A 27,759-nucleotide genomic window follows, 5' to 3' on the forward strand; every position below is an offset into this window, starting at 1 on the left:
CTTTTGATTCTTAATTTTTTTTTTTTTTTGCTTACTTTACCCATCTATTCTTGCATGTTGTCCACTTCATCCACTAGAGCCCTTAGCATATTATTTATAGTAATTTTAAATTCCCTGTCTGATAATTGCATATGGGTCAAATATGAGTCTGGTTCTAATGCTTGCTTTGTCTCTTCAGACAGCATTTTACTTGTATTTTAGCATGCTTTGCAATTTTTAATTGAAGCCAAACATGAAGTATCTGATAATAGAAACAATGGTAAATAGGTCTTTAACAATAGGTTTCCTGTTAATCTAGCTAGGAGTTGGGTTGTGTTTAAGGTCTGCTGCAACAATGAGTGCCAAAGTGCCAAACAATGAGTGTCAAATTCCTCTAATGTCATTGTTTTTGTCTCTTCTTTTCCTTTGTTCTTCTGTAAAAACTCTTCAACTATTATACTCCAATATAATTAAAAAGCAAGCAAACAAACAAACAAAAAACTCCTCTTCAGATAGTGTCTGTCTTGAAATTCTCTCACCTTCAATGCACTGTTACTCTATTGGAGCAGTGTTGCTGTGGTGGTAAGGTGTGGGAAGGGGAAGCAGTCTGTAATCTTATGATTAAATCTCAGTTTTTTATTGGGCCTGTCTCCCTGGGCTGTGACATTCATAGTGCTTCTAAGCTTTTTCCCCCTCCTTAAGTAAAACAGAAAAGTGTAACAGAGAATGATTTGGGAATATTTGTCAATGATTACTCTTTATGCACCCTGTTAGAACCATGGGAGAATCTTTCTTGGCTCTTCACCTGTGGAACCTGGTGATGCTCTTGGATACACATCCCATGAGACTATGCTCCCGTAACACTGCAGCGCCCAGGTCCTCCTCACTCTTGTGGTAGTCCACACTCATCTTCCAGCAATTCATCAAAATTACTGTTTAGTGTGGCTGCAAGTTTATGACTCTAGGAGCTTTGTTTCATATAAGCGTATCTTAGCTGTGACTCTCTGGATTCACCTGTATCTCCAGATTTCATGGTAGTGGTTGACACTCTGACCTTACTTCCCTGATGGATCCAAGGAAAATCATTCATTTTCAGTTTGTTCAAAACCTTTTTTCTTGCTGTAGTAGGGGCATGAGTGACAACTTTCCTTTATATGTCATAGCTGAAACCTGAGAGATTTTTTTTTTAATTTAGAGAAAAATGAAAATAAATAAAACACAATAAATATTTAATTAAATATTCTCTGTTTCCATGGGTGAGAAGTATTAATATTTATCAAGTCAAGTTGAGGTATAGGATGTCTAAGGATTTTGTGATGACCTAGTCACAAATCTTACTAATTTCTTTCCCCTTTCTACTATATCACAAATTCTTAAATTCCTATGAACATAAACCTCCCATAGATATGTAAAAAATATAAATACACTTACTCCTTGTGTACTTGGACTCACTGTCTTCAACTTTATTCGATAGCAAATGAATAGATGAAGATCTGACTTCCACTTTGGAAATAATGCTGAATCCAGTTTCTCTATATCGTGTTCTCAAACCACATATAATCTGTTCAGATTGCAGCATTGCTGACTTTAAAACAACAGTCTTTTACAAACAAGAGTAAATAGTTGTACCTTCCAAAATAAGATACGTATATATACACATATCTATATTTATTTGCCTTCTTAACTCTGAATATTTAAGACTATGATGATATGATGATCAGGTCCCTAAGCATATTATAGTTTATAAAGCTTCCTTTCTCCCAGTATGGAGAAGAAGCATTTTTATTTTCTGAAAAAGCAAACCTCATTTTCACTGGTATAAATTTTAATTTTTTACCACTGACCCTCCAAATACAGCACTGCTAGATGAGTATGAAATGTTTGGACTCTTTTATAGGAAAAAAAAAATTGGAGAGAACATTGAGTCAGTAATGAAAATAAGAACATAGGAAAATGGCTAATGACGATTAGGAATACAGATAAAGTGATGATTTCTCCTACCTCAATTGACCCCTCACCCCAATCCATTCAAAATACTAAATCTTCCTTTGAACGCTTAACAATATATGAAAGCAACTGACAAAATTACTAACTACTTAGATATATTAATTTGTTTCAAGGCCTTACAATGTATTAAAATTAAACAATGAAACATAATTATGATTTTTTTATGTACCCTGTAGACAATTATAGGAACATAGTCTCTGTACTGATATTTTCATAATGTGAAACATCAGCTGATTCTCTAAATGAAGAAGAAAACATTTTTTTAGTTTCTTCTAAGATTTTGAGGCAAATAACTTGGTAAAGTGTAGGAAAGTCAGAGAGAAAAACATTTATGTTGAATGTGGTTTAAATCAAATTTTAAAGAGTGGATAAATTTGAGATTAATTAAAAAGAACAAGTCTTTAGTCTAGTCTCTATTTTTTTCTGTTAGACTTGAAAAGGCATAATTTAGGGACTTCCCTGGTGGCACAGTGGTTAAGAATCTTCCTGCCAATGCAGGGGACACAGGTTCGATCCCTGGTCCGTGAAGATCCCACATGCCTTGGAGCAACTAAGCCCGTGAGCCACAAATACTGAGCCTGCACTCTAAAGCCTGCGCGCCACAACTACTGAAGCCCATGTGCCACAACTACTGAAGCCCGGGTGCCTAGAGCCTGTGGTCCGCAACCAGAGAAGCCACTGCAAGAGAAGCATGCTCACCGCACCAAGAGTAGACCCAGCTCGCCGCAACTAGAGAAAGCCTGCATCCAGCGATGAAGACCCAATACAGCCAAAATAAATAAATAACATAAATTTTAAAAAAGAAAAGGCATAATTTATTCCAAATGAGTGACTGTGCTGGTGTGATGTTCTAGCTCGAATGACAGGAAGATGGCATAGAGGCCCTTCTCTTTAATTTTTATAAATCTTTAAGAGTTTAAGGCCAACATTTCTGTCCTTGTTATATCAAACAGCTATTCAACTTATAACATTATCCCACATTACAACACTTTGAAAAGAAATACAATTCAAATAGTTGAATAAAATATTTACTTAAAATAGATGTGGACTCTGTGGATTTTGAGAAGTTAGATGTAGTTAAATTTTACAGAAGCTCTTCCTGGAATATCTGGTGAAGCATAAAGAGTAATCCACTCTGAGATCGAAAAGTTGCGCACAGTTAAATTAGGCTGGACTTGAAAAAAATGCTCTTTTGTTTCTCTTTCACTTTGATACCATTTCGGTTCCTATGTTATTTTTTATAAATATGTGGAAATTGTATGTAAAAGTAACAGTAGGAACTTGGCATTTCATAGTAATAAGAAGACAAAAGTTGTATTATATTCACACTATGTTATTTTTTTCAATCTTTTCAGCAGAGTTCCATTTTCAGTCATAACTGGAATATAAGTATGTTTGAGTAAAGCTATTATCCTTCTTTTCAGTGCCACTTCCATTCGTCCACGACTTGACATTCAACTGTGGATAAAACAGAGTCGGCATAAGACCACATTAAAGATGACATTTTGCACTGCAAAACATTTCCACAGGTCTAAGAGTCAAAAGTAAATTTATTTACTAGGTTTCTTTCCTTGTTTCTTTCTTTCTTTGCTTCTTTCTTTCTTTCTTTCCTTCTCTTTCTTTTTGACAACTTCAATATAGGTATTCCAAGTCTATGTATATAGGATATTCACACACAGGCTGTGCAATTTCATTTACCTTCTTATTGAGCTCAGAAAGAACATACCAGGTGTGCACCAAAATGTACTTAAAACTTTCTATTTTACTGTCAGCACAAAGATTTATAAACATCTCCTCACAAATATGCACATGCATAACTCTATGCAGGGCAATAAGTTAGGTATTAGAAATGCTTAAAGCAGTCTTTGTGCAATATGATTTTCCCCTCCAGTATTCTGTCATTTTCCGACATACAAGATATCAAAAAACAAAAGAAGTAATTTTCTTAAAGGAATACTGCGTATAAAAATTATATGCTTCAACTTCTTGCAATCTGGTTTCAACCTGTATTTTAACAGACAATTGCAAGTCCTTTGCAATTTGGCTTCAATCTATATTTTAACATACAGATATCGATCAAGTATTTACTTAATGTAAATGATCATGATATTAAGGATTTGGGGCTGATAGTGGTAGAAAATCAGTAGGACCCTTTTCTTGCCATAAGGTTCATTTACTCCAATTAAAACAGATATATGAACCATTCCATTATTATAAGAATATATAATTTAAATAATTAATATTTAAATGGTACTTGTGGGAGTACAAAAACTTTTAAAACAATTAATTTTGGCAGAAGAATACCAAGCAAGGCATTAAGTAGGTGACTCAATCTGGGCTTTGAAGATTAGATAGAGGTTAGGGAAACAGAGAAGGAACACAGCGGGCCAAGTCCAAAATCAAAGAAATAACAGCATTAAGCTGTGTTATTATGTATTCTGATTATAAAAATACCCTGAATTGTCAACCATGGCTATCTGTGAGATGCATTAGAATTTGTGCTGTATCAGTGAATAAGTACATAAGAAAGACTTACGGCAGCCTATATCAAAGGCATTTAATATAAGCAGAAATTTACTCTGGGTTTATCCCATCACAAATTTCCATAGCCACTAAAAGGGAGCTAAAATATAACATATTAAACACATACACCACACAAAGATAAAATATAAATTCACATCACACATCACATACACACAGAAATATATAGGCTTTTTCTTAAGTGCTTGTCATTTGCCAATCACTCAGTTAAGTTGTATACTTTCAATATCTCATGGAATCCTCTTCAGAACTCTAGGTAGTCAGTATTTGTGTTTATATTTCAGGTTAGTTGAGGATCAGGAAGTTTACATAACCTGCTCAAAGTGTGTAACAATAGATAGAATCAAGGTTTATTCCCATGTTAATCTGTAAAATGGGGATGGAAATGCCTTACACAAACAATATTAATGAAGATTAGTTGATAAAATGTGTATAAAATACACATAAATATCTGGATAATTATTTCCTTTTATTTAGGATTCCTGATAGATCTAATATAGGATTTTAGTGGGAAAATATTCAACTACACATAAGAAGATACAACTAACTGACCCAGTTAGGAAAAGTTGTCTTCTTTGTTATAAAGAATATATTGAACTTCACTGGAGAGAAATAAAGAAAGGGAGGGGTGGGATTTCCAGAATGGCAGAGTGAAGGACTATAAACATGTGCTTCCTCATAAAAACAACAAAGGCATTGGCAACAAATTGTCAAAGTCAAGACTTTCAGAACTCTGGAAATTAACAAAAGTATTGAAACAAACAGGCATGTTTCTTTGAGAACATCTGCTGAACTTTATTAAGAACAATAGGATTTGTGGCAATATAGCTTGGCCTAATCCCATTGCCATTTCTCCAGCTCTGCAGCAGCCTTGAAAACTTTCAAGGAGCATAACCATAGTAACTGAGAAAATAAGCAGCCTTGTAACCACAGGTAGGGGCAGATCAGATTTGGGGTTCCTCAAAAAGTTCCTTACCTGGAGCAAATCCACTATCTGACTTGTCTGGCAGCTCCCTAGAAAAGTCTCAGTTGCAGAATGATGTCATGATTTGACCTATTTAGGAGTTTACATCAAGGGAGTAGCCCTATCTTCAGGGTCTTTGTTGAAAATAATGATTGAAAAACATTTTAAAAACACAGCTCCTTAAAGCTGTGATACATGTTGGGGCAAATAAGAGGCTGGTCAAAACTTTTAAAGGAATATCTAGGGAATGAGATATCCATAAGGGGCTTTGAAAAGCTCTGAAATATCCCAGGACACCTAAAGACAGTGTAAGGGTAAAGATGTATCCAGACCCCTACAGATGGGAGATAGCCCAAATTCTCACTTGTGGTTGACCTTGAGGTCCTATGTGAGCAGGAAGCAGAATTATAAACTGCATGAGCATTAAAGTCATGCCCAAACATAGACACAGGCCCTCTGGCAATAAGCAGAAGATTTATGGTTCAAGACATTAAAAACTAATCATTAGTAGCCCTGCAAGCTAACTGAACAGAGACATCAGTGGCCATATGTGACAACGAATGCAGAATTTAAAGAATTAGTCCCAAAAGGCAAAACTATAGAGACAATAAATAAAAAGATCAGTGGTTGCCAAAGGTGCGGAGGTGGGGAGAGATGGATAGGCAGAGCACAGAGGATTTTTAGGGTAGTGAAAATACTCTGTATGATATTACAGTGATGAACACATCATTATGTTTTGTCCAAACCCAATGTAAAGTACCAAGAGTCAATGTACAATACCAGTAGCGAAACCTGAGATAAATTTTGGATGTTGGGTGATTATGACTTGTCAATGTACGTTCATCCCTGGTAAAAACCTGTACCATTCTGATGAGTGATGTTGATAACGGGGAAGGCTATGTATATTGTAGGGCAGGGGATACACAGGAAATCTCTGTACCTTCTACTCAGTTTTACTGTAAACCGAAAACTGCTCTTTTAAATAAAAATCTTTAAAAGAAAGGAATTAGTCCTGAAAATTCATTAAGCAAACAAATAGCAGCAAAAATGACACTACAACAAGAAGAACGAAAAGCAGCAATAACAGAGGCACTCAACATATCATGCTGTAGTCTCTCAGAACAGAAACTGTGGCATACCTGTTTAACCCAAAAGAAGAGGGTGATTTCTTCAGGAGAAAGGCAGGATATTAGATAATAGACTAAAGTGACGTGAAAAGGAAAGTGGGATTTTGAGGGATAGGATAAACAAATATGCATTTTAAAAAAATCATGGTTTTTGAAATAATGTCATTTGCACCAACATGGATGGACCTAGAGATTATCATACTAAGTGAAGTAAAGTCAGAGAAAGACAAATACCATATGATATCACTTATATGTGGAATCTTAAAAAATTATACAAAGGAACTTGTTTACAAAACAGGAATAGAGTCACAGATGTCAAAAACTAACTTATGGTTACCGGGGGGAAAAGAGTGGACGGAAAAATTGGGAGATTGGGATTGACATATATACACTACTATACATAAAATAGATAGCTATATATAAAATAGATAATATATAATAAGGACCTACTGTATAGAACAAGGAACTCTACTCAATACTTTGTTATGACCTATATGGGAAAAGAATCTAAAAAAGAGTCGATATATGTATAACTGGTTCACTTTGCTGTACAGCAAAAACTAACACAACATTGTAAATCAACGGTTCTCCAATAAAAATTTTTTAAAATTTTAAAAAATCATGTCTTAACTGTTCTTACAGAGGACATTAGAAAACAACTAGGTATTTTATTTGTTATTAGATCTAAAAGTGTGACCGAGGCACAAAGAAACCTAACAGGAAAAAAGGACATTAGAAATTATTGAATGAACACATGTATGTATGGGCCAGAAAGTGAATGAGAAAGGGAAGGAATATATTAACTCAAATCCAGCAAACAGTGGTAGACTTCATGATATAGATAATGAAAAGTTTCTACTTAAGCTACAGGTTGAACTAACACAAATTGAGGCTCTTGAAAGGAGTAACAGCAAGTGAAAATGAAACACTAAGCATATCTCACTAGAAATCTAAGACTCAGAAATATTAGCATAAGTCTTGGTTCAGAAATGTCCTGAGGATGATTCTTCTGATAAATAAATAAATAGTAAATAAAATTGGGAGGAGGGAGGAAGCTTCTTTAAGAGATACATTTCTTTATATATAATAGTGTTATACATTTATGAGTTTTCACAGCAAAGGGCAGTGGAAAAAGACAAATGGCCAAGTATTGAAGGCCTGCTTACAAGAGTTGATGGTTTGGATGTCACTAAATAGTACTAATTCAGAACTCCAACACTAGGGACAAGTCACTCAAGGCTAAACCTAAGTTGAAAGGAATTAAATATGCTGAATATGAAAAACAAATTCTAATTTTAGTACAAGTGCCACTCCTTGGGAAAACAGACAGTATTCACAGTTGAAATTTCCCCCTGCATAATAAACAGAATATCTTAATTAGCTGCACACTGGAAGATTTCTTTCAATATCATTTAAAGTCTCAGATTGTATACTATGCTCTTAGAATGACTGGTAAAGCTGAACTCGGTATTCATGGATCTTCTCAAATGTAACTGAGTTTTCTACAACCTTATGTTCTGTGGACATAATTTTTCTTGGTATAACTGTCCTAGGGGCAAGGCATTTCTGTATTTTCTAATTTTTGTGAGTGTACGCATGTATGTGAATGTGTATGTCTGTGTGTTGGAGTAAGAAGGTGTGTTGTAAAAATCTTTTGTGTGTCTTTTCTTTATTTGGACTCTTTAAATGTGATACACAGAAAAAACAAATTCTCTTGTTGAGATCCTGAGGACACTGCTTCCATCATAGTGTGAAATAGCACCCCCTAGCAGTCAAAAGAATTCCCACCTTTATCAAGGCACTGGAAAAAACATTTGCCTTATAATGATCAGAAAAAAAAAATCAGGATATCTGAATTTTAGGTTTTCATTTCTTTGAATTTTTATTTATTAATGCAGTAAAAATTGATTTTGATTGTAATTTCTAGGGTTTTAATTCTTAGGAACTTGAAAACAAATTTAATATTTAAACTTCAATATCTAGTAAGAATTTTAATATATGAAAAACATTATATTCACATTTATGGCTTCTGTACGTTATCACAGTTTTATTATTGGCGTTCGTTTACAATGTTATTTAAATTTGTTGAAACACCTCTGATGGGTTTTATGGGATAAAATGATTAGAAAAATTTTTTTTATAATGTAAAATAGCAAGTTAATTTTCTGTCTTAGATACAGAATGGCTAAGTTAGTTTAATTAATTAATTGTTATGGCCCACTTTGTAGTATTGTTGGGGCAGAAGGAAAATGATCCATTGGTGGTCCTATAAAAGCATCCAGGAAGCTTTGAGAATTGAAGGCTATGAGAGGAGACTTAAGAAAGTAAAAGTGGAAATGTTCCCATGCATTGATAATCTTCTCATAGATTTAAGGTTTAAAGTCAAACACAACAGGAGAAAAAAAGGTGGAGAATGGTGAAAAAGAGCACTTAAATTCCTCTCCTCAGGCTGCTATGTGTAAGAACATCCTTGAAGAGGCTCTTCTTTTTTTTTTTTTTAACATCTTTATTGGAGTATAATTGCTTTACAATGGTGTGTTAGTTTCTGCTGTATGACAAAGTGAATCAGCTATACATATACATATATCCCCATATCTCCTCCCTCTTGCATCTCCCTCCCACCCTTCCTATCCCACCTGAAGAGGCTCTTCTGATATAATCTACACCCTGGAGGCGTGAGTTATCCAATTGGTGAGAAGGGGAGAGGGAGCTGAAGATGTTAGCCTTTGGCAGTGGTCCTCTTGGCTTGAGGTTATATATGCTTGACTCTGTGGCCATAGGAGAGACATGAGGTTTTGGGGTGAATAGTTATATTCAGGGGGGTTACTAGCAAACTCACTTGGGCACAGAGTAAGGCCACCTTCTCCAAATAGCTTTATCAAAAATATGAATGATGCGTTCAGATGCATCTTCTTGACTCTTGCCCCTCTCTCTCACCTGTTCAATTCAGGGGTGGAAAGAGGGTTATTATTTATTGATTTCCTATAATCCAGACAGCTGGCATAGGTCTTTATCTAACAAGGAATAGAATTTGTTGAATGAATGAAATAATTACGTTTAGATGATGCCACCATAAAATTTGAAGTGTTCATTCATTTGATGGTCTTAGAGCTATGGTTTTAAAATTTTTGGACCACTGACACCATTGAAGGACTGGTAAATATTTTGGAGTTTTTCCTCAGAAAATACATACTTCTGAATAATATTAGTCATACGACTACAGAGGTTCACGGGCTCCAGTTTAATAATCGCTCGTTAGAAAAGATTTAAATTGAAGTTCAAGTCAACCTACAAATTAATTTCTATATAACATTGAGCATTCACTATACCTTTTACATTTAAAACTGCATTAAGTCTCATGAGTTACTTTATAATTCAGTAGAAGGTAAGTGACTAAAAAATTAAATATTAAGCAAATGTTATAGCTGAGTAAAACTGGCATATTAAGACCCAATGGTAAGCAAATGACTCATTTTCACTATTATTCCATATGTATTATTTTAATTTATAAAGAGTCAAGGACTGAAAAAAACACCAATGCTTTAGCATACTATACATTTCCCATTACTGGAATATCTATGTTTTAAATACAATGATGAAATGTATATATGATGCAGTGTCTCAACATTTTTAGTTATTTTCAAAGTTCATATCCTAAACTCATGCATATGTTATATCACCTTGTGCTAATTCTCCAAAAAATGCTTTTAAAGGTAGTGTTATACAAAATTTGATATACAATATAGTGAAAAATATTAACTAAGGGCAAGTAAATTTCTTAACGATGGTAGGCTGATATCAGCTCCCAAAGTTGTATTTATGTTCTAATCCCTAGAATATGTAAATATTACCTTATTTGAAAAAATGGTCTGTGCAGATGTGATTAAGATAAGGACCTTAAAATGAGTATATCATCCTGGATTATTTGGGTGAACTCTAAATGTCATCACAAATATCCTTACAAGAAAGAGGCAGAGGGAGATAAACACCATACATCCAGAGGAGAAGCAATATGGAGACCAGCAGAAAGAGATGTGGCCAGGTACCAAGGCATGCTAACAGTCACCAGAAGCTGAAAGAGGCAAAGAACAGATTATCCCCTAAATCTCCACAGAGAGAGTGGCCCTGCTAAAACTTGTTTTCAGACTTTGGGACTCTAGAACTGTGAGATAATAAATTTCTGGTATTATAAGCCACAAATTTGTGGTCATTTTTTTTTTTTTACCACAGCTAATAGGAACTAATACAATAGGTAATAACAATTAAGCATTGATTTTTTTTTTGTAGGTATAGATAAGAGCTTTCTTTACTTTCCTTTAGTCTTCCAATCTTTATAAGATTAAGGAACAGTCTACATGATTTATCTAAAGTGGGTATTGTTCTAAGCATTTCACATGAATAAACTCACATAACCTTCGAAATAAGTGTATGAGCTAATTAATACTATTATTCTCCTTTTACAAAGGTGAAAACTGACGCAGAGAAAGTTAATTACTTTTTCCCCAAAGCTAAACAACTAGTAAATTGCAGAATTGAGACTTGAATCCAAATTATCTGGCTCCAAACTCTATACTCTTAACTATGATACCATGTTGGCCTTCTGAGATTTTAGACTCAAAACCACGGAAATAAATCCTCCTCTTTCTTCCATATTTTAGATAATGAAAGGGAAGCAAAAAGAAGATTAAGAAAATCCCCTACTGTCAAATAGTTACTGATGAAAGCAGGATTTGAATACATGCAGCTTGACAAGACAGTCTGGGTTTTCAATCATTATGCTATCCTATCTCCAAAACAGTTCATTAAATTGAGTCTATTTTCCTAGGATATGCCCTCCTGAGGAGCAAATTATCTGGGATATATATGAAGTATGGTCACATTAAAAAATTGCATAGGTACTCAGTAAACATTGACAGAAAATGTCTTAAAAGGTTGCGTTATAATTTGCAAATATAACTCACAATCATGGATTTTACTCAATATAAATGGATAATTTTACAACCTCTATGCAAATTTGAATTTCATAATCAATTTTGAGCCTTTCTATAATGAGAAATGACAAAATACTCTTAATAATGAGATGACACATTAATTCCAGATACCCTCCTCTCCAAATAAAATCTATTGTATTTAGACATCTCTTTTCAGTAGCAAACAAAATTGAAGAAATTATTAGAGAATTCTCTATCAATTAAATATCTGGTAAATTTTAGAATATATGTGCTATTATAGAATAAGATGTTTGGAATTCACTGCATAAATAATTAAAAGTTTTCTGTTACTATTTTTTCACAATGATTCAGCAAGTAGCTGAGACCTATTTTCCATGTTATTTTTCTCTATATATTGTTAACATACCCCCTCATTAACATCCTACATACATGCCACTCACACCTACACATACTCACACACATTATAATTTTAGATATACACTTTTCCAATGCTGAAATAATCCTAGTAAAAGGACTGTAACAACAACAGTAACATAATATGAAAGCATTAATCATACATATATGTAATGTATATACATATGCTTTTAATTCAAAGATTCACATGGTGACTTCCCCTATAATCAATTTTTAGTGTTTTTAGGTCTGTAGGCAGTGGTGTAAACAATTAGTCATATAAGGACAGCTAAAATAAGTTATTATTTGAGTAGACTACAGAAACAGTTAAATTTTTATCTTTTGGGAGGTTTTGTATTTGTTAAATACTTTAGAAATAAAATAATATATCTGTGTCACTTCATGTTATAAAATTGGAATTACATGCATTTAATTTTGTTATCAGTAGTGGTTTATAATAACTAGGAGTGCTAAGATGGAAACTATATCTACCTTAACTATAGCATTTGACTCTTCTATATATTTTATTTTATTTTATTTGATGTTGGGGGTAGGAGTTTTATTAATTAATTAATTTATTTTTGGCTTATTTATTTATTTATTTATTTATTATGAGTCTTCATTTCTGTGTGAGGGCTTTCTCTAGTTGTGGCAAGCGAGGGCCACTCTTGATCGCCGTGCGCGGGCCTCTCACTATCGTGGCCTCTCTTGTTGCGGAGCACAGGCTCCAGACGTGCAGGTTCAGTGGTTGTGGCTCATGGGCCTAGTTGCTCCACGGCATGTGGGATCTTCCCAGACCAGGGCTCGAACCCGTGTCCCCTGCATTAGCAGGCAGACTCTCAACCACTGCGCCACCAGGGAAGCCCCTCTTCTATATATTTTTAACTTGGGACAGCAGTTGCTTCTTGTTCTACAACCTATAGTGAAGAAGACCTTTCTGAGGTTAATTTTCACTTCCATATTTGCAGTGAAGCTGTTGAACACCCTTTATGCCTTGGCATGCTCTCCCTTTTTGATATCTATTTTTTCTAACTAACTAACTAACTAACTCTGTTTCCTCTTCCAACTTTATAAATTCCTCCATTTATTTTTTTAAAGGTTGAGTTCTTTATTTGAATGGGCTTAATTTTTTTCAGTTTTTGTTTATATGCCTTGTCGTTTTGTGTTGCTAAAGTGTAACTAGTATAATGCGATGAATTTGTGCCCAAATGTTCCCAGCATGTTGGTCCTTGAGGCCTTCCCATCCTCATTCCCCACAGGAACTAACACACCCATACACACCAGTGAGGTGGGCACAGCTGCCCATTCTGTCTCATTCCAATGCTTTAAACCTCGTTGGTGCTTTATATTTATGGGTATCCTTGTTTTTCAAATATCTTTATGGGAAATTTCAGTTCATTTGAATGCTCTTTTAATATACCTACTGAAGTAAAGGAATTCTGTTGACTGAAAGGAAGTTGCTTTGGACCAATTGTGCTGAAGCACAGAAGCCTGCCAACATCCTCAGGGTTGCCAGATAACGTAAGGGACGCCCAATTAAATTTGAATTTCAGATAAAAAATGTACGTTTTAGTATATATGCCAACTATTGCACAGGACATACTCATACTAAAAAAAATATTCCTGGTGAATCTGAAATTCTAAATTAACTTGTCCTGTATTTTTATTTGCTAAATCTGGCAGTCTCAGGGTGTACAAAGAAATATTGTCCTTTGTAGTATCTAATTTACAAAGTGAAACTTCGGCTGTGTTATTCCAGTGCTGCAGGACACAAAAGTGAATTGAAAGATATACATGAACTAATCCTATGAAATATATCCCAGGAAAATAAAGGCAAAAAAATGTAAAGGACAGTGAGAGACTGAAAAATGGAATGAGAACATCTAAATACATCTAACGTGAGAGGCAATGTTGAAAGAGATAATGACTAGGAGCACGATAGGAATGTTTAAGAAAGGCATCCTTAGATTCAGGAAACACAATTTACTCAAGAATAATATATACCTATATCTATACCTATATCTATCTATCTATCTATCTATCTATCTATCTGTCTATGTGTAAAACAGATGCCACAGGGATGAAGGAGGAGAGATTTAAAATAAATGAAAGGAAAAGTTGAAGACCTACATGATGATGAGTTCAATCATAGGGTCTTCATATGTTAACAGAATTGGTAAGACAATGAAATATTGTGTTTAAAAAGGTTTAAAAAATCATACTGGCCTTGAATTGTACTCTTAGTTAGCTATCAATCTAGAATGGGACACAAATAGAAAATTGGGAGGAATTTCTAAAACAAATACTAAACATAGTATTTAGGAAGAAGAAAATCTCAGAAGGAAGGTCTGAAGTCCAAGAAGGAATCTTTAAAAATAGAATTAGTAAAATTATGATTAAAGATGAGTTCAATTTGACTTTATAAAAATACATAAAATCTGGGAATGAATATACAAGCTACCTAAGATTTTCAAGAATTCATAAGGAAAAGAATGATTGAATTTAGACTGCTTAAATTCACTGAAGAGATAACTTACATCTAGAGTTTAAGTACAAATTGAGGACACATGCTATATGGTTTAAAGTCTAAAATATTAAACGATTCAATACTTTAGAGCCTTGAAAAATGGAGAATTAAAAACTACTTTGCCCCTGGTGGGAGAGGCAAGAGAGGGGTAGAAGATTAAGAGGCACAAACTATTATGTATAAAATATATAACCTACAAGGATGTATTGTACAACATGGAGACTATAGTCAGTATTTTGCGGTAACTGTAAATGGAATACAACCTTTAAAAATTGTGAATCACTATGTTGTACACCTGTAAGTTATGTAATACTGTACATCAACTATATTTCAATAAAAAATGAAAAAAAATTCTTTCCACCCATGAAAACTACTGTATTTAATTCAGAATTATGCAAGAAAAGAGAAATGAAAAAGTCATGAATGAGGACACAGAGCATAAGATAAAATGGTAAGAGAGTATATTACTATAAGAGAGACAGAGGAAGGAAGAAAGGAAGGAAGGAAGGAAGGGAGGAAGGAAGGAAGGAAGGAAGTAAGGAAGGAAGGAAGATTAGTAGAAGCAAAATCCAGAGAATTAATGGGACTGTGTTCTTCTCATAGACGGAAGTATTAATGTTGGAAAGTAGCAGCTAAATGTATTAATCTGCAACAAGACTCAAAGGGGAAAATAAAGTTGTCAAGGAAAACATGGAGAAGGTTAATGAACAAAAGGCATTTTTCTTTGCTTTTCTTGTGTGTATTTTTCCCCTCTACTCCTGTGCTTATGAGGCTCACACTATAGTGTTAAATAAACGCATTTAAAAAATAAAATAGAAGACAACTTCAACAGTTTTTGAGGGGGACAAATGGTAGCTTAGCTACAAGAGCTTTGGCTGTTACAATCCTGGTGCAGATCACTGCCTCTAAACTGATCTTGTCTGTCTTTATTGGAGAATCATGCTGTAAAAAGTCAATTACTGGATTTATTTTTCTAAAATGATGAAAGGATTTTGTTCTCCAGGACCCTGTTATATTATTAACATGAGAAGCAATTAACAAACCACTCCACAGTTCAGCAACTTATGTTATCAAATCATAATGATAAAAGCATGTATGTAGCATCATTTATTATCTATTCACCTTTGGATTTGTCTTCAGATTTTTAAGACCTATAATGTACAGTGGGATATACTATAATAAATAATGGGAAATGAATTTATCTTTATTACTGTTTACTATCCAAAGCATTATAAAGTCTAGTCAATGTTACAAATTCCTGAGGAATATGAATTATTTATCACTTTTAATTTTTTTAAGATTTTTCACTTGGGGATTATAGCTTGAAATGATGCTTTAATGATTTTCAAACTGGCAAAGCCCAAAGCACTTCCATTACTGTTTCTCATGCTTACTATTTCATTCTAATAGCAAGTATTGTCTACATTAGGGATCTGGGTTTGCAAGCCATTAGAAATCCAACAAAGCATTCATTTATAGTCAGAAATAAATCTTGAAATTATTGATATCCCCTATTTGGGATACTAAAATATTTTTTTAAAAATCAGAGATGAAAAAGAAAACACCAGGAAAGAATAAAGGAAGAAGACATCTTGGAATACCAGGATCAAATACCTCATCATATGTTACTATAATTTACCCTTGTGCCAGAGTATTAACTTCTAATTTAATTTCATAAAATTGAACACAAGTGCATAAAACACTTAAATCTTTGCTTATTAACAATCAAGGGACTTCCCTGGTGGCTCAGTGGATAAGAATCCACCTGCCAATGCAGGGGACACGGGTTCGATCCCTGGCCCGGGAAGATCCCACATGCTGCGGAGCAACTAAACCCCTGCGCCACAACTACTGAGCCCGCGCACCTAGAGCCCATGTTCCGCAACAAGAGAAGCCACTGCAAGGAGAAGCCCGTGCACTTCAACAAAGAGTAGCCCCCGCTCACCACAAGTAGAGAAAGCCCGCGTGCAGCAACAAAGACCCAACACAGCCAAAAATAAATAAAATTAAATCTTAAAAAAAAAAAATCAAAAAGTTACTTTTTTGTTTCTAACTTTTGTTTTTCACGAACATTAATGTTTAAATATCTAAATAGGCTTTGCATAGTTACTCTAAAATCCGTATCTATGTTAAAATACACATTTATTTGCTATTCTGTGAATTTTTTTTTTTGCGGTACACGGGCCTCTCACTGTTGTGGCCTCTCCCGTTGCGGAGCACAGGCTCCAGATGCGCAGGCTCAGCGGCCATGGCTCACAGGCCCAGCTGCTCTGCGGCATGTGGGATCTTCCTGGACCAGGGCACGAACCCGTGTGCTCCGCATCAGCAGGCGGACTCTCAACCACTGCGCCACCAGGGAAGCCCTATTCTGTCAAGTTTTTAAAGTTCATTTTCCTTTTTAGTAAAAAGTCTTAGGATTAATATATTTTCTATGATGTTCTGACATTATAAGGATTATGGAGAAAGATTTAGATTAATTTTGGGGATCCACTGAATCTTTGAGTGTGTTATTAAAAGATACTATTCCTTAAGTCTGAAGATTAAGTGAAGAATTGGGGTACTTAAATGTTCACTGTATATTTATAGACATTCCCAAATATCAAAAACCAGAATTTAAATGTGAATCAGTGTTAGAATTATAATGCCTTAAACTCCCTGGAGTGTGGCACTAAAGAATATTAGCTGGGAAATAACCATTGTCTCAAAAATCATAATTGTTCATGGGGCAAGTGCTTCCTAGCCCCACAATTGCACATGCTTCTTTAAATGGTAGCTTTTAGTTTAGTTTAGTTTAATTCCTTTTGTTCCTTTTGCTTTTTTGGCATGAATTAATGTTGGCTCTTTTTTGCTCCAGCTCTAAAAGCTCTTCTTAGCCTTAGCAAACCCTTTCCCATCATATGCCATATTATTATCTGTAATGATCTAATTAATAGTTAAAGTGCCATTTCCTTTTTGATTTCTCTAATGTGTTCCAAATACTCCACTGTGGCTTGATATTTTTTGCTTTTTAAATTAAAAATGTAATCCAGAGAACTGGTATGATGAATTATATTTGGGTAAGTACCAGTCATCAGTCATCCAAGGTGTTGTTTTAGTAATAATAACAATAGGAAAATAATAATAGTAATCTTTGAATTTAATATAAATTATGCCGTTTTTCTTCATGAAAACTCTGTGAGATATTACTAACTCTGTTTTGAAAATGTGACGACTAAGACATGGAAAGTTTGTGACTTTTTCACAGATCACACATCTAAAAATCGGCAGAGTTTAGATTGAATCCAGCCCTTCTGGCTCAGTTTTCTTTCTACAAAACCTCAGCTGCTAGCCAAGAAAACACTCCAAGGAAAGCAGCCTTTAAAAACCGAGCCTTTAAATCCATTTTTAATTGGATTGTTTTTGTTGTTGTTCTTATTGACTTGTATAAGTGCCTTATATATTTTGGATATTAACCCCTTATCATATATGTGGTTTGCAAATATTTTCTCTCATTCTGTAGGTTGCCTTTTTGATTTGTTGATTATTTTATTGTCTGTGTAAAAGCTTTTTAGTTTGATGTAGTCCTGCTTGTTTTTATTGGCTTATGTTGCTTGTACTTTGGGTGTCATAACCATAAACTTATTAAGACCAATGTCAAGAAGCTTTTTCCCTATGTTTTCTTCTAGGAATTTTATGGTTTGTTTAATCCATTTTGAGTTAATTTTTGTTAGTGGTGTAAAATAGGGTTACAGTTTCATTCTTATACATGTGAATATCCAATTTTCCTAGGAACATTCATCGAAAGAGATTATACGCAATGGTGAAAGTTTGAAAGCTTTTCCTGTAAGATCGGGAAAAAGACAAAGATGCCCACTCTCACCACTCTTATTCAACATAATACTGGATATCCTAGCCAAAACAACCAGGAAAACTAACTAAATAAATAAATGTCATACAGATCAGAAAGGAAGAAGTAAAATTTATGTGTGCAGATGACATGCTCTTACATACAGAAAATCCTAATATTCCACCTAAAACCATTTAGAACTAATAAATGGAAACAGTAAAGATGCAGGATACAAAATCAGTAAAAAAAAATCAATTGCTTTTCTATACACAAACAACAACGAACTTAACAGAAAGAGAAATAAAACAATTCCATGTGCTATAGTATCAAAAACACTAAAATACTTAGGAATAAATTTAGCCAATAAGGTGAAAGATCTGTACACTGAAAGATCTATAAAACATGGATAAAAGCCTTTCACTTGTTAGGACAGAGTGGCAACTTCTAAGCTTCTCGCATGCAGACCAGAAGATGGAAGTCCTTGAATTATATTTGGAGCTAGAATTAAGTATAGATTCTACTCGTTTAATGATAGCAATCTTTTAATTTCATGACTTCAATACACTTTTATTAAGAATGTAACAACTTTTGAAGCATTATGTTGGAATGCTGGCCAACATATAAGTAAATTAGTATTGTTTGCTTACTCTATTTTTTTGTGTACAATTTTAGCCAAAATTTTTTTCACTTAATTGTTGATCTATATCCTTCAGTAATAATTATAGGTGGTATTTTTTAAAAGTTATTGCTTCAAACAGCATTTAATAATAATGGTGACCAGCATTATTGAAGAATATTGGTAACGACATAGATTTATCATGATTCCTTATTTTTCCTAATAACTCCATTTTCACTATTTTGTCTTTACTTTATTCAAAGCATAAGTTCACTTGTACCAACAAGTATTTATTTCAATTTAAATTGCCATGACATCCATATAATTGTTCCCTACATATATTACTTGTTTTCAAAAAATACATACACACACATGCACACACACACACACACATACACCAGCCCTTATCGTTAACAAATGTTTAATGAAACAACCAAATCCAAACTTATTAACCCAATCAGGTATTTTAAAAAATAGTATTTAAAAGTATAATCATTGTTATTAGTCTCTGTATACAGTAGTTTATATCACCAAGAACAGTTTATATAATGAAGAATAAAAAGTTTTCTGAGTTTTAAGTCTATGACTCAAAATGAAGAAATATTTTCTATATTAGTAAATTAAACTTTAAAAATAAGATTAACCTTAGAAGCTCCTTTGTGACCCTAATTTATTTTATAATTTTATGATATCAATGTAATCATAAAATGTTTCAATATTACACATGTTCTCCAAAAATCGTTCTTTTCTTTAAGGAGTAGTAACTTTCAATATAAAATTAATTAGGTCATAGCCTTTTATTTCTAACTTCTAATTCCTCCCATCTTATACCATTTATCATTTATTTTCCTAAATAAACTTTTTTTTGGTAATGAGTTATGCATACTAGAACTTAGAACGGGTTTTGTATACCAATATCTCTATGAGGCTCTTCTTACACAGAATATAGCTCTATTAGAAAATAATTGAAAAAGGACCTTGCTATAAAGATAAAAACAATCCTAAAATAATAAAGTGGACTACAGAAGTCATCTATTTAATTGAGTAGTCAAACCACTGAAGCCTACAATGAAAACACCTTCTAGTACATTTGATAAATAGTTTTAAAGGGAAAAAGTAAAACGTAATGCATTTTGTGCTATTTTATCTAGACTTCATTGGGTAGATATATTTATATTACTAAAATGACTGTAAATATAAAGAGATGGTTGAGGAATTTTTTTAATAAAATTGACGTTTTAAAAAATAAATTCATTTAAAAATGAATAAAAATAATTAGAAATTCACAGTGTTTGCTACCTGGTTAAAGCTTATGTCTATACAACCAACATCATAATCAAACTTTTGCACAAACACAGTTTTAATAATCTGTACATATTATTCTAATTACCTTAAGATTTTTAGCTTTAGATAGATATTTAAACATTTATATAAATGTATATATGTGAATATGCACATATGTATTTGTATGTACAAGTATCACTTACAAATATATCTGGTATAGACCTTCTTCACTTTTCCCTTTTCTCATTTTTGCCTTTAAAATTTTTTTTTTATAAATTTATTTATTTTTTATTTTGGCTGCATTGGGTCTTCGTTGCTGCTCGTAGGCTTTCTCTAGTTGCGGCGAGTGCGGGCTACTCTGTTGCAGTGCACAGGCTTCTCATTGCGGTGGCTTCTTTTGTTGCGGAGCACGGGCTCTAGGAGTGTGGGCTTCAGTAGTTGTGGTGCTCGGGCTCAGTAGTTGTGGCTCATGGATTCTAGAGCGCAGGCTCAGCAGTTGTGGTGCACGGGCTTAGTTGCTCCATGGCATGTGGGATTCTCCCGGACCAGGGCTCTAAGCCATGTCCCCTGCATTGGCAGGTGGATTCTTAACCACTGTGCCACCAGGGAAGCCCTTTGCCTTTTTTTAAAGAAAAAAGATTCTTTATTTAATACTTGTAGACATAAAGATAAAACGTGTAATTCCATTTAGTTTCTCAAAGGGTTTTGCAGAACTTTTATAAAATTACAAAATGTTATTTGGGAATATTTTCTATTTTATTTATATTTAGAAAACTTTTGATTAAACTAAGTTTAACAACAAATCATTCAGTTTCTGGCCTAGTTATAGAAGCATCATTAGAATTTCCCTATATCAACAAGAGTTTGAAGTAAATCCACACAATCACATATAATTCTGAATTATGGATTTTATTATAATACACTCACAATAGGGAGCATAGAAAAGCATTTTCCCCATGAATATCATAAAATATTTTATCTACTATATATGAAAACATTATTAATAGTATAAAAATTTGCAGAAAGTATTATAAAATGAAACCTTTGTACTCAAAAGCTAGCAAAGCATACTATGTATACTTGCTTGACAAAGAATGACTTGCTCTTAATAGAGAAAAGGCTTTATTAATCTGGATAAAAGTTAGGCATGTGTATGTCTCATTCTCCTGATGCTTGGTAAGTAAATAATGTATTTCTTTACTTTGCAAGGTGTATATATTACCTTCTGAGCACATGTAAATATAGTTTACAAGAAATGTAGTTTTTGCTCAAAAGAGACTTGGGGCAGAAAAACCTACTTAAAAAATAAAAAGTTTGACCAATAAGAACTGATTCAGCTGCTTTAAAATCCACCTTGATGAAAATGGCACTTCTTTTGTGACTAGTGAATCTACTGTTAGAAAAGGAAACAGATAAGCAAGAGGAAGTAGGAGAAAATAAAATAGTTGGAGGTGATAAGATTATCTGGGTGCAGCACACACTTTTAAGATGACAAGGGTGCTTCAAGTATTTTGGTCGATTTTCTATCCTTTTGGGGAAAGTGATGTAACACTCAGGAGAATCAATATATAAATTTTTTTTTAAAAGAACTGAGATTAATAAAGAGCTCTCAAGAAACACACACATTCACACACACATATTGTGTCAGAAAGAGAATGTTAGTCAATCATTAATCTTTTTAGAACAAATTTCATCCCCTCTTCCTTATTCCCACCCCCAGGAATAAAGAAGAAGGGGAAACTACAATTCTGATTAATTACCTCTTATAGATAAAAAGTAAAATGGGAAATGAAAGTCTTGTATATAAAATCTTATCATTAATTTTATTGTGCATTTTGAGCCTGAAGAGATATTTCATGATTTAAGATAATTATATTATGGAATATAGGCAGATTTTAAACTACTTTAAAAACCTGTCTGATACTGAGTAGTTATGCAATAAGTAAAGGAGGAACATCACACACCATAACCCTTATTGGCCTCAGGAAAGCAAGAAAAAGAAAAACATGAAAAGAAAAGAAACACATCATCCTATAGTTTTAGTATCAGAAATCAAGTAGATAAGTCTTGTACATCCGAGAAAACATAAAGCACAAGTCTGAGGAAATCAGTTAATACATATAAAACAGATGAGGGAATGATATTTAAAATTGATAAGGAGGCTACATCTGACAATGAGATCAGTTATAATTTCCTTGTTCTTTCAAAATGAGAATTTCTTGGGCAGATACTTTACTTGTATTTTTCCCAGGTTTATTGAGGTATAACTGACAAAATTGTAACTATTTAAGATACACAGCATTTTGATATACATATGTTTTTACATTTATTTTATTATTATTTTTGTAATTAATTAATTTATTTTGTCTGTGTTGGGTCTTTGCTGCTGCGCATGGGCTTTCTCTAGTTGCAGTGAGTGGAGGCTACTCTTCGTTGCGGTGCACAGGCTTCTCATTGTGGTGGCTTCTCTTGTTGCAGAGCACGGGCTCTAGGTGCATGGGCTTCAGTAGTTGTGGCATACAGGCTCAGTAGTTGTGGCTCGTGGGCTCTAGAGCGCAGGCTCAGTAGTTGTGGTGCACGGGCTTAGTTGCTCCATGGTATGTGGGATCTTCCCAGACCAGGGATTGAACCCATGTCCCCTGCCTTGGCAGGTGGATTCTTAACCACTGAGCAACCAGGGAAGTCCTTGATATACATATAGATCCCAGAATTTATCACTTTATAAATGATATTCTGTATCCTTTGACCATCACCTGCCTACTTCCCCCATTCCCTGTCCCTGGCAATGACCATTCTACTCTCTATATCTGAGTTCAACTATTATTATTACTATTAATAATAATTCCACACTAGGATGTGGAATCTTCCACCTATAAAAATGAGACCAGATTTAATAAATCACTGAGGAATGACCCAAAGTCATCCTCATAAAATATATATTGACAATTGAACTAAGTGGAGATGACTCTGGCAGAATTATCCTTAATTCTCTTAATTACAGGGCAAAGAGTGGCAATTAAAGGCATCTATGCAAACCATGTTATAGAAAACTATTCGACTCAACATATGGTTATACAAGACTAAACGCCAACAAGAAAACAGGTACTTGCCAATTGGCAGAAAATATATCTGGAATAGTCAATTGCATCTACCTACATGGAAGACAGTTCAAACAGCAACCAAAGTACAAAACGTATACATCATAGTAAAAGTTTTGCCTACAAAAATTGAAGTAAAAAAATGAAATAAAAATACTATAAAAATTGAGGCTTTAAAAGCCCAGATATTCCATTGTATATATACAATGGAATACTACTCAGCCATAAAAAGGAACGAAACTGAGTTATTTGTAGTGAGGTGGATGGACCTAGAGACTGTTATACAGAGTGAAGTAAGTCAGAAAGAGAAAAACAAATAACATATGCTAACACATATGTATGGAATCTAAAAAAAAAAAAAAAAAAGAAAAAAATGGTCAGAAGAACCTGGGGCAAGACGGGAATAAAGATGCAGACCTACTAGAGAATGGACGGATACGGGGAAGGGGAAGGGGAAGCTGGGACAAAGTGAGAGAGTGGCATGGACATAAAACACCACCAAATGTAAAATAGCTAGCTAGTGGGAAGCAGCCACAAAGCACAGGGAGATCAGCTCCCTGCTTTGTGACCACCTAGAGGGGTGGGATATGGAGGGCGGGAGGGAGATGCAAGACGGAAGAGATATGGGGACATATGTATATGTCTAACTGATTCACTTTGTTATAAAGCAGAAACTAACACACCATTGTAAAGCAATTATACTCCAATAAAGATGTTAAAAAAAAAAAAAAAAAGCCCAGATAACTCTAAACTTTTCATTCATTTCTGGGGAAAATGTTGGGATAAAATAATTCTATAAATCCTAAGCAGGTGTCTAATTATTTTGTAATACTTCTCCACCAAGGTCACCTACTCCTAGTAATAGTCTAGCAATTGTAATCACACAAACTATTTCATATTCAGATATTTCACTCTTTATTTACATATCTTCAACATTTCATTTACATCAATTTATTATGATTATGCTTATTAGTCTTCATAAAGATGCCTCAGATACAATTATTGTTTTACTTGATATTTATCTTTCAACTTCCTGCAGGCTTTACATATGTCTACCTAGTTTATATCCATGCTCAGTAAGTTGATGTTTTCCATGGCAATGATATTAATCCTCATGCTTGCTCACTGACATTTAGGTTCATCTCAAATTATTTCAATTAATCTTCTCTCTGCCTCTACTAATTGCTGGAAATAATTTCACAAATTTATAGAATGAGATTACAATAAATTCATGGTCCTTACTTCATTTGCACTTTAATGTTTAACTGAAAATCACAATGTTTTTCCAAATTGGCAGCTCTTCGTCTCTCTACAGTTTCTTTTCTAAACCTTCGTGTTCCTCAAAACTTCCTTAGACCATCTCATTTCCCACTCTACAGAAGAAATAGAAGATATCAGAGGGATTCTTCTTTCTTCACATCTAACTACATTTTTGTTTATTATATCACTTAAACAAAATCTAGTATTTCCTATTCCTTTTAAGACCTTTCCTATACCCTATCCTATTTCTGTTTCATTTTCCGTTTACTTTCTTCACATAGTGGAGAGGGTGTTGTTCCTTCTTTTTCTCTTTCAAATACTTGAAATACTGAGACCATACACAGAAACTAGAAGATAATTAGGTAATATACTATTGTTAGTATTTGTACAGTTTGAATGGACAAGTTGGTGGAGCTTCTTACCATATTAATAGATGAAGTCTCTGACTGACCTTCTTTGCAACAGAGTACAATCTAGTTGTGCAATGAGCCTCATATACTAGAATAAAAATTGCCCAAATTATATAGTCTTCTTAAAACAGAAAGATACAAATTGGAAAAAAAAAAAAAAAGGCAATAGCATGTGTACCTCCAGCTATTGAATTTCCAGAGAAAAAAATATATGCCAATTGACTTTTCAATGGGAAATTTAAAAATACACATTAATTACTAACCTTCAACTTAGACCTCTCCTGCTGGAAACTGTATTGCTGCAGTATAATCACCACAGTTGAACTGAAACCAAGTCATTTTTCAAATGTGACTAGAGTTGCCAGATTTAGCAAACAGAGGTACAAAAGCCCAGTTAACCTTAAATTTCAGATAAACAACAAAATTACTTTTAGTCTAAAAATTGCAATTGTGTGAGACATAATTATACTAAAAATTATTTGTTGTTTATCTGATATTCAAATTTAATTGGATTTTTAAAATAATTTTACCTGGAATACAACCACATATGTGTCTTATTTTTAAAAAATAACACTTCACAGAAGCACATCTTACCAGAAAGGCCAGAAAAAATAAAATCACAGAACCAGCATCCTACCTACATATGTATCACAAGCAGATTCACAGCCTCTATAGTAGTGATCCCAAGTAAAATGTTCTCAGAAGCAAAGAGATGGTACAATATAGACCCATATTGCTGCTAAAAGCAGACCAAAAAAAACCAAAAAAAAAGAGAAAACATGGCAGAGATGGCAGCATTTGGTGTTGAGTAAGGGGTGGAAATGGAATAAATTTCAAAAAAGGAGATGGAAAAGAAAATTTGTCTTAATTTTATATACATAGGGAACATCTGGATTTTGTTAATTTTACATACATAGGGAACATCTGGATTTTGCTGAGGTTTATGTTTTGTAACATAAGCTCAAGAAAGAGCAATATCTCATCAAGGGGTATCTTAATCTATTTAAGCTGCTATAACAAAATACTACAGACTGGGTAGCTTATAAACAACAGAAATTTATTTCTCATATTCTGGAGACTGGAAGTCCAAGATCAAAGTGCCAGCATGGGCCGGTTCTGGAGAAGGCCTTCTTCTGGGTTGCAGACTGCTGACTTCTTACTGTGACCTCACATGGTGGGAGGTGTAAGAGAGCTCTCTCCTCTTTTGTAAGAACATTATTCTTATTCATGAGGGCGCTGCTCTCATGACCTAATCACCTCTGAAAGGATTTCAATACATGAAATTTGGAAGGACACAAACATTCAACCGTAGCAAGTGAGGAATTGTGGCAACATAATTACATATTTTGAAGGGAAAATATGCCTATGGATGCTAGTAATCTTTGTGTGAAATGAGCCTGACATCTTGAAAACTGCAGAAAATTTCAATATTGGCAATCCTAGCTTCCAGGTTTTCTTTGAGAGTTCTTTCTTCAACTGTCTTCAATACACATTTTCATACCTTTAATTGTATTTCCATTTTGAGTCCCTTACATATTGAATATAGTGAGGGCTCTACTTAGTTAAAAGAAAACTGAGCTCCAAATTTCAGAGTAAATATTTGGGGTAAAATTCATGGGACACCTTTTCTGAAATCCTAATCTGTGTTTCCATTTGGTTTCTCTATCCCCAGCAAAGCTCCAAGCAATAACAGTTTATTATCCTCGCCATTCACTGTAGTCCCTTGCTCTGGTATTCTTTAGCATTTAATACTCTGACTCTAGTAACTGTCTTTTCTCATGCCCTAACATTTGCATTACTTGGAAAATTCCCCTCAAGATTCTTGTACTGAATTAATTGATGATGTTTCCAAACCTGGCCACTATGGACACTTTGAGAGTAAATTTATCACTTTTCATACTAGCCTCTAAACCCTCAACTTTTCTCAGTCATTGAATCATGCTATTTCAGTGGCAGCAGAAAAAAATATCATTTCTGACATTTTCTTATTGAATCAGATATATTTGATAACATTGTTCTATGTAATCCTATTTAAATTATAAATACATTTAGAATATTTTAAAATTTAAATTTAAATAGTTATAAAGAGGAAATTTACACAGTGATAAAGGGGAAATTTCAGATGTGACCAAAAAATGCCAAAACAAAAATACATACAGGAAATATGAACTGGAGTCAAGGGTTCATGGGAGTGACTTAGTTGAAGGTAGATTTGGGTACCACAATGAGAGGATTCTCAAATGATAGAAGAAAGTAATGTTTTCAAATTTTAAGGTACCTCAATACATGGGAGCTTAGTTTAAAACAAAGATCGCCAGGTGCCAACCTCAAAGACTTTGATTCATTACAACTGTGTTTCGGGCCACAAAATGGTATTTTAATCTGTTGCTGAGGTTATTTTGATGCAATTTGTCCATAGCTCTCACATTTGAAACAGTACTAAGTTTTTGAATTTAAACTTGAAAAGTCGTGAGAATATTTTGGTTAAGAACAAAGCCTCTGCAGTAGAACTATGTGGTTTCACTACTTTCTGTTGTTTCCTTGCCTGTACACTAGAGTAGTAAAAGTACGTACTCCACAGAGTTTTGTGAGACATGAATGAATTAATGTTCCTAATTCACTCTGAACAGTGCTTAACCACCACCATCAGTAAACCTTCAATAAACGTTAGCTATTATTACTTCATGGTTAATACTATTATTTAATATACCATATATGAACTAGAAATGGCTTATCATCACAGATACATGTGACAAGCAGAAAATTATTTTAAAA

Source organism: Orcinus orca, chromosome 18 (genome assembly GCF_937001465.1).
Source record: "Orcinus orca chromosome 18, mOrcOrc1.1, whole genome shotgun sequence".
In the NCBI taxonomy this organism is placed as follows: domain Eukaryota; kingdom Metazoa; phylum Chordata; class Mammalia; order Artiodactyla; family Delphinidae; genus Orcinus; species Orcinus orca.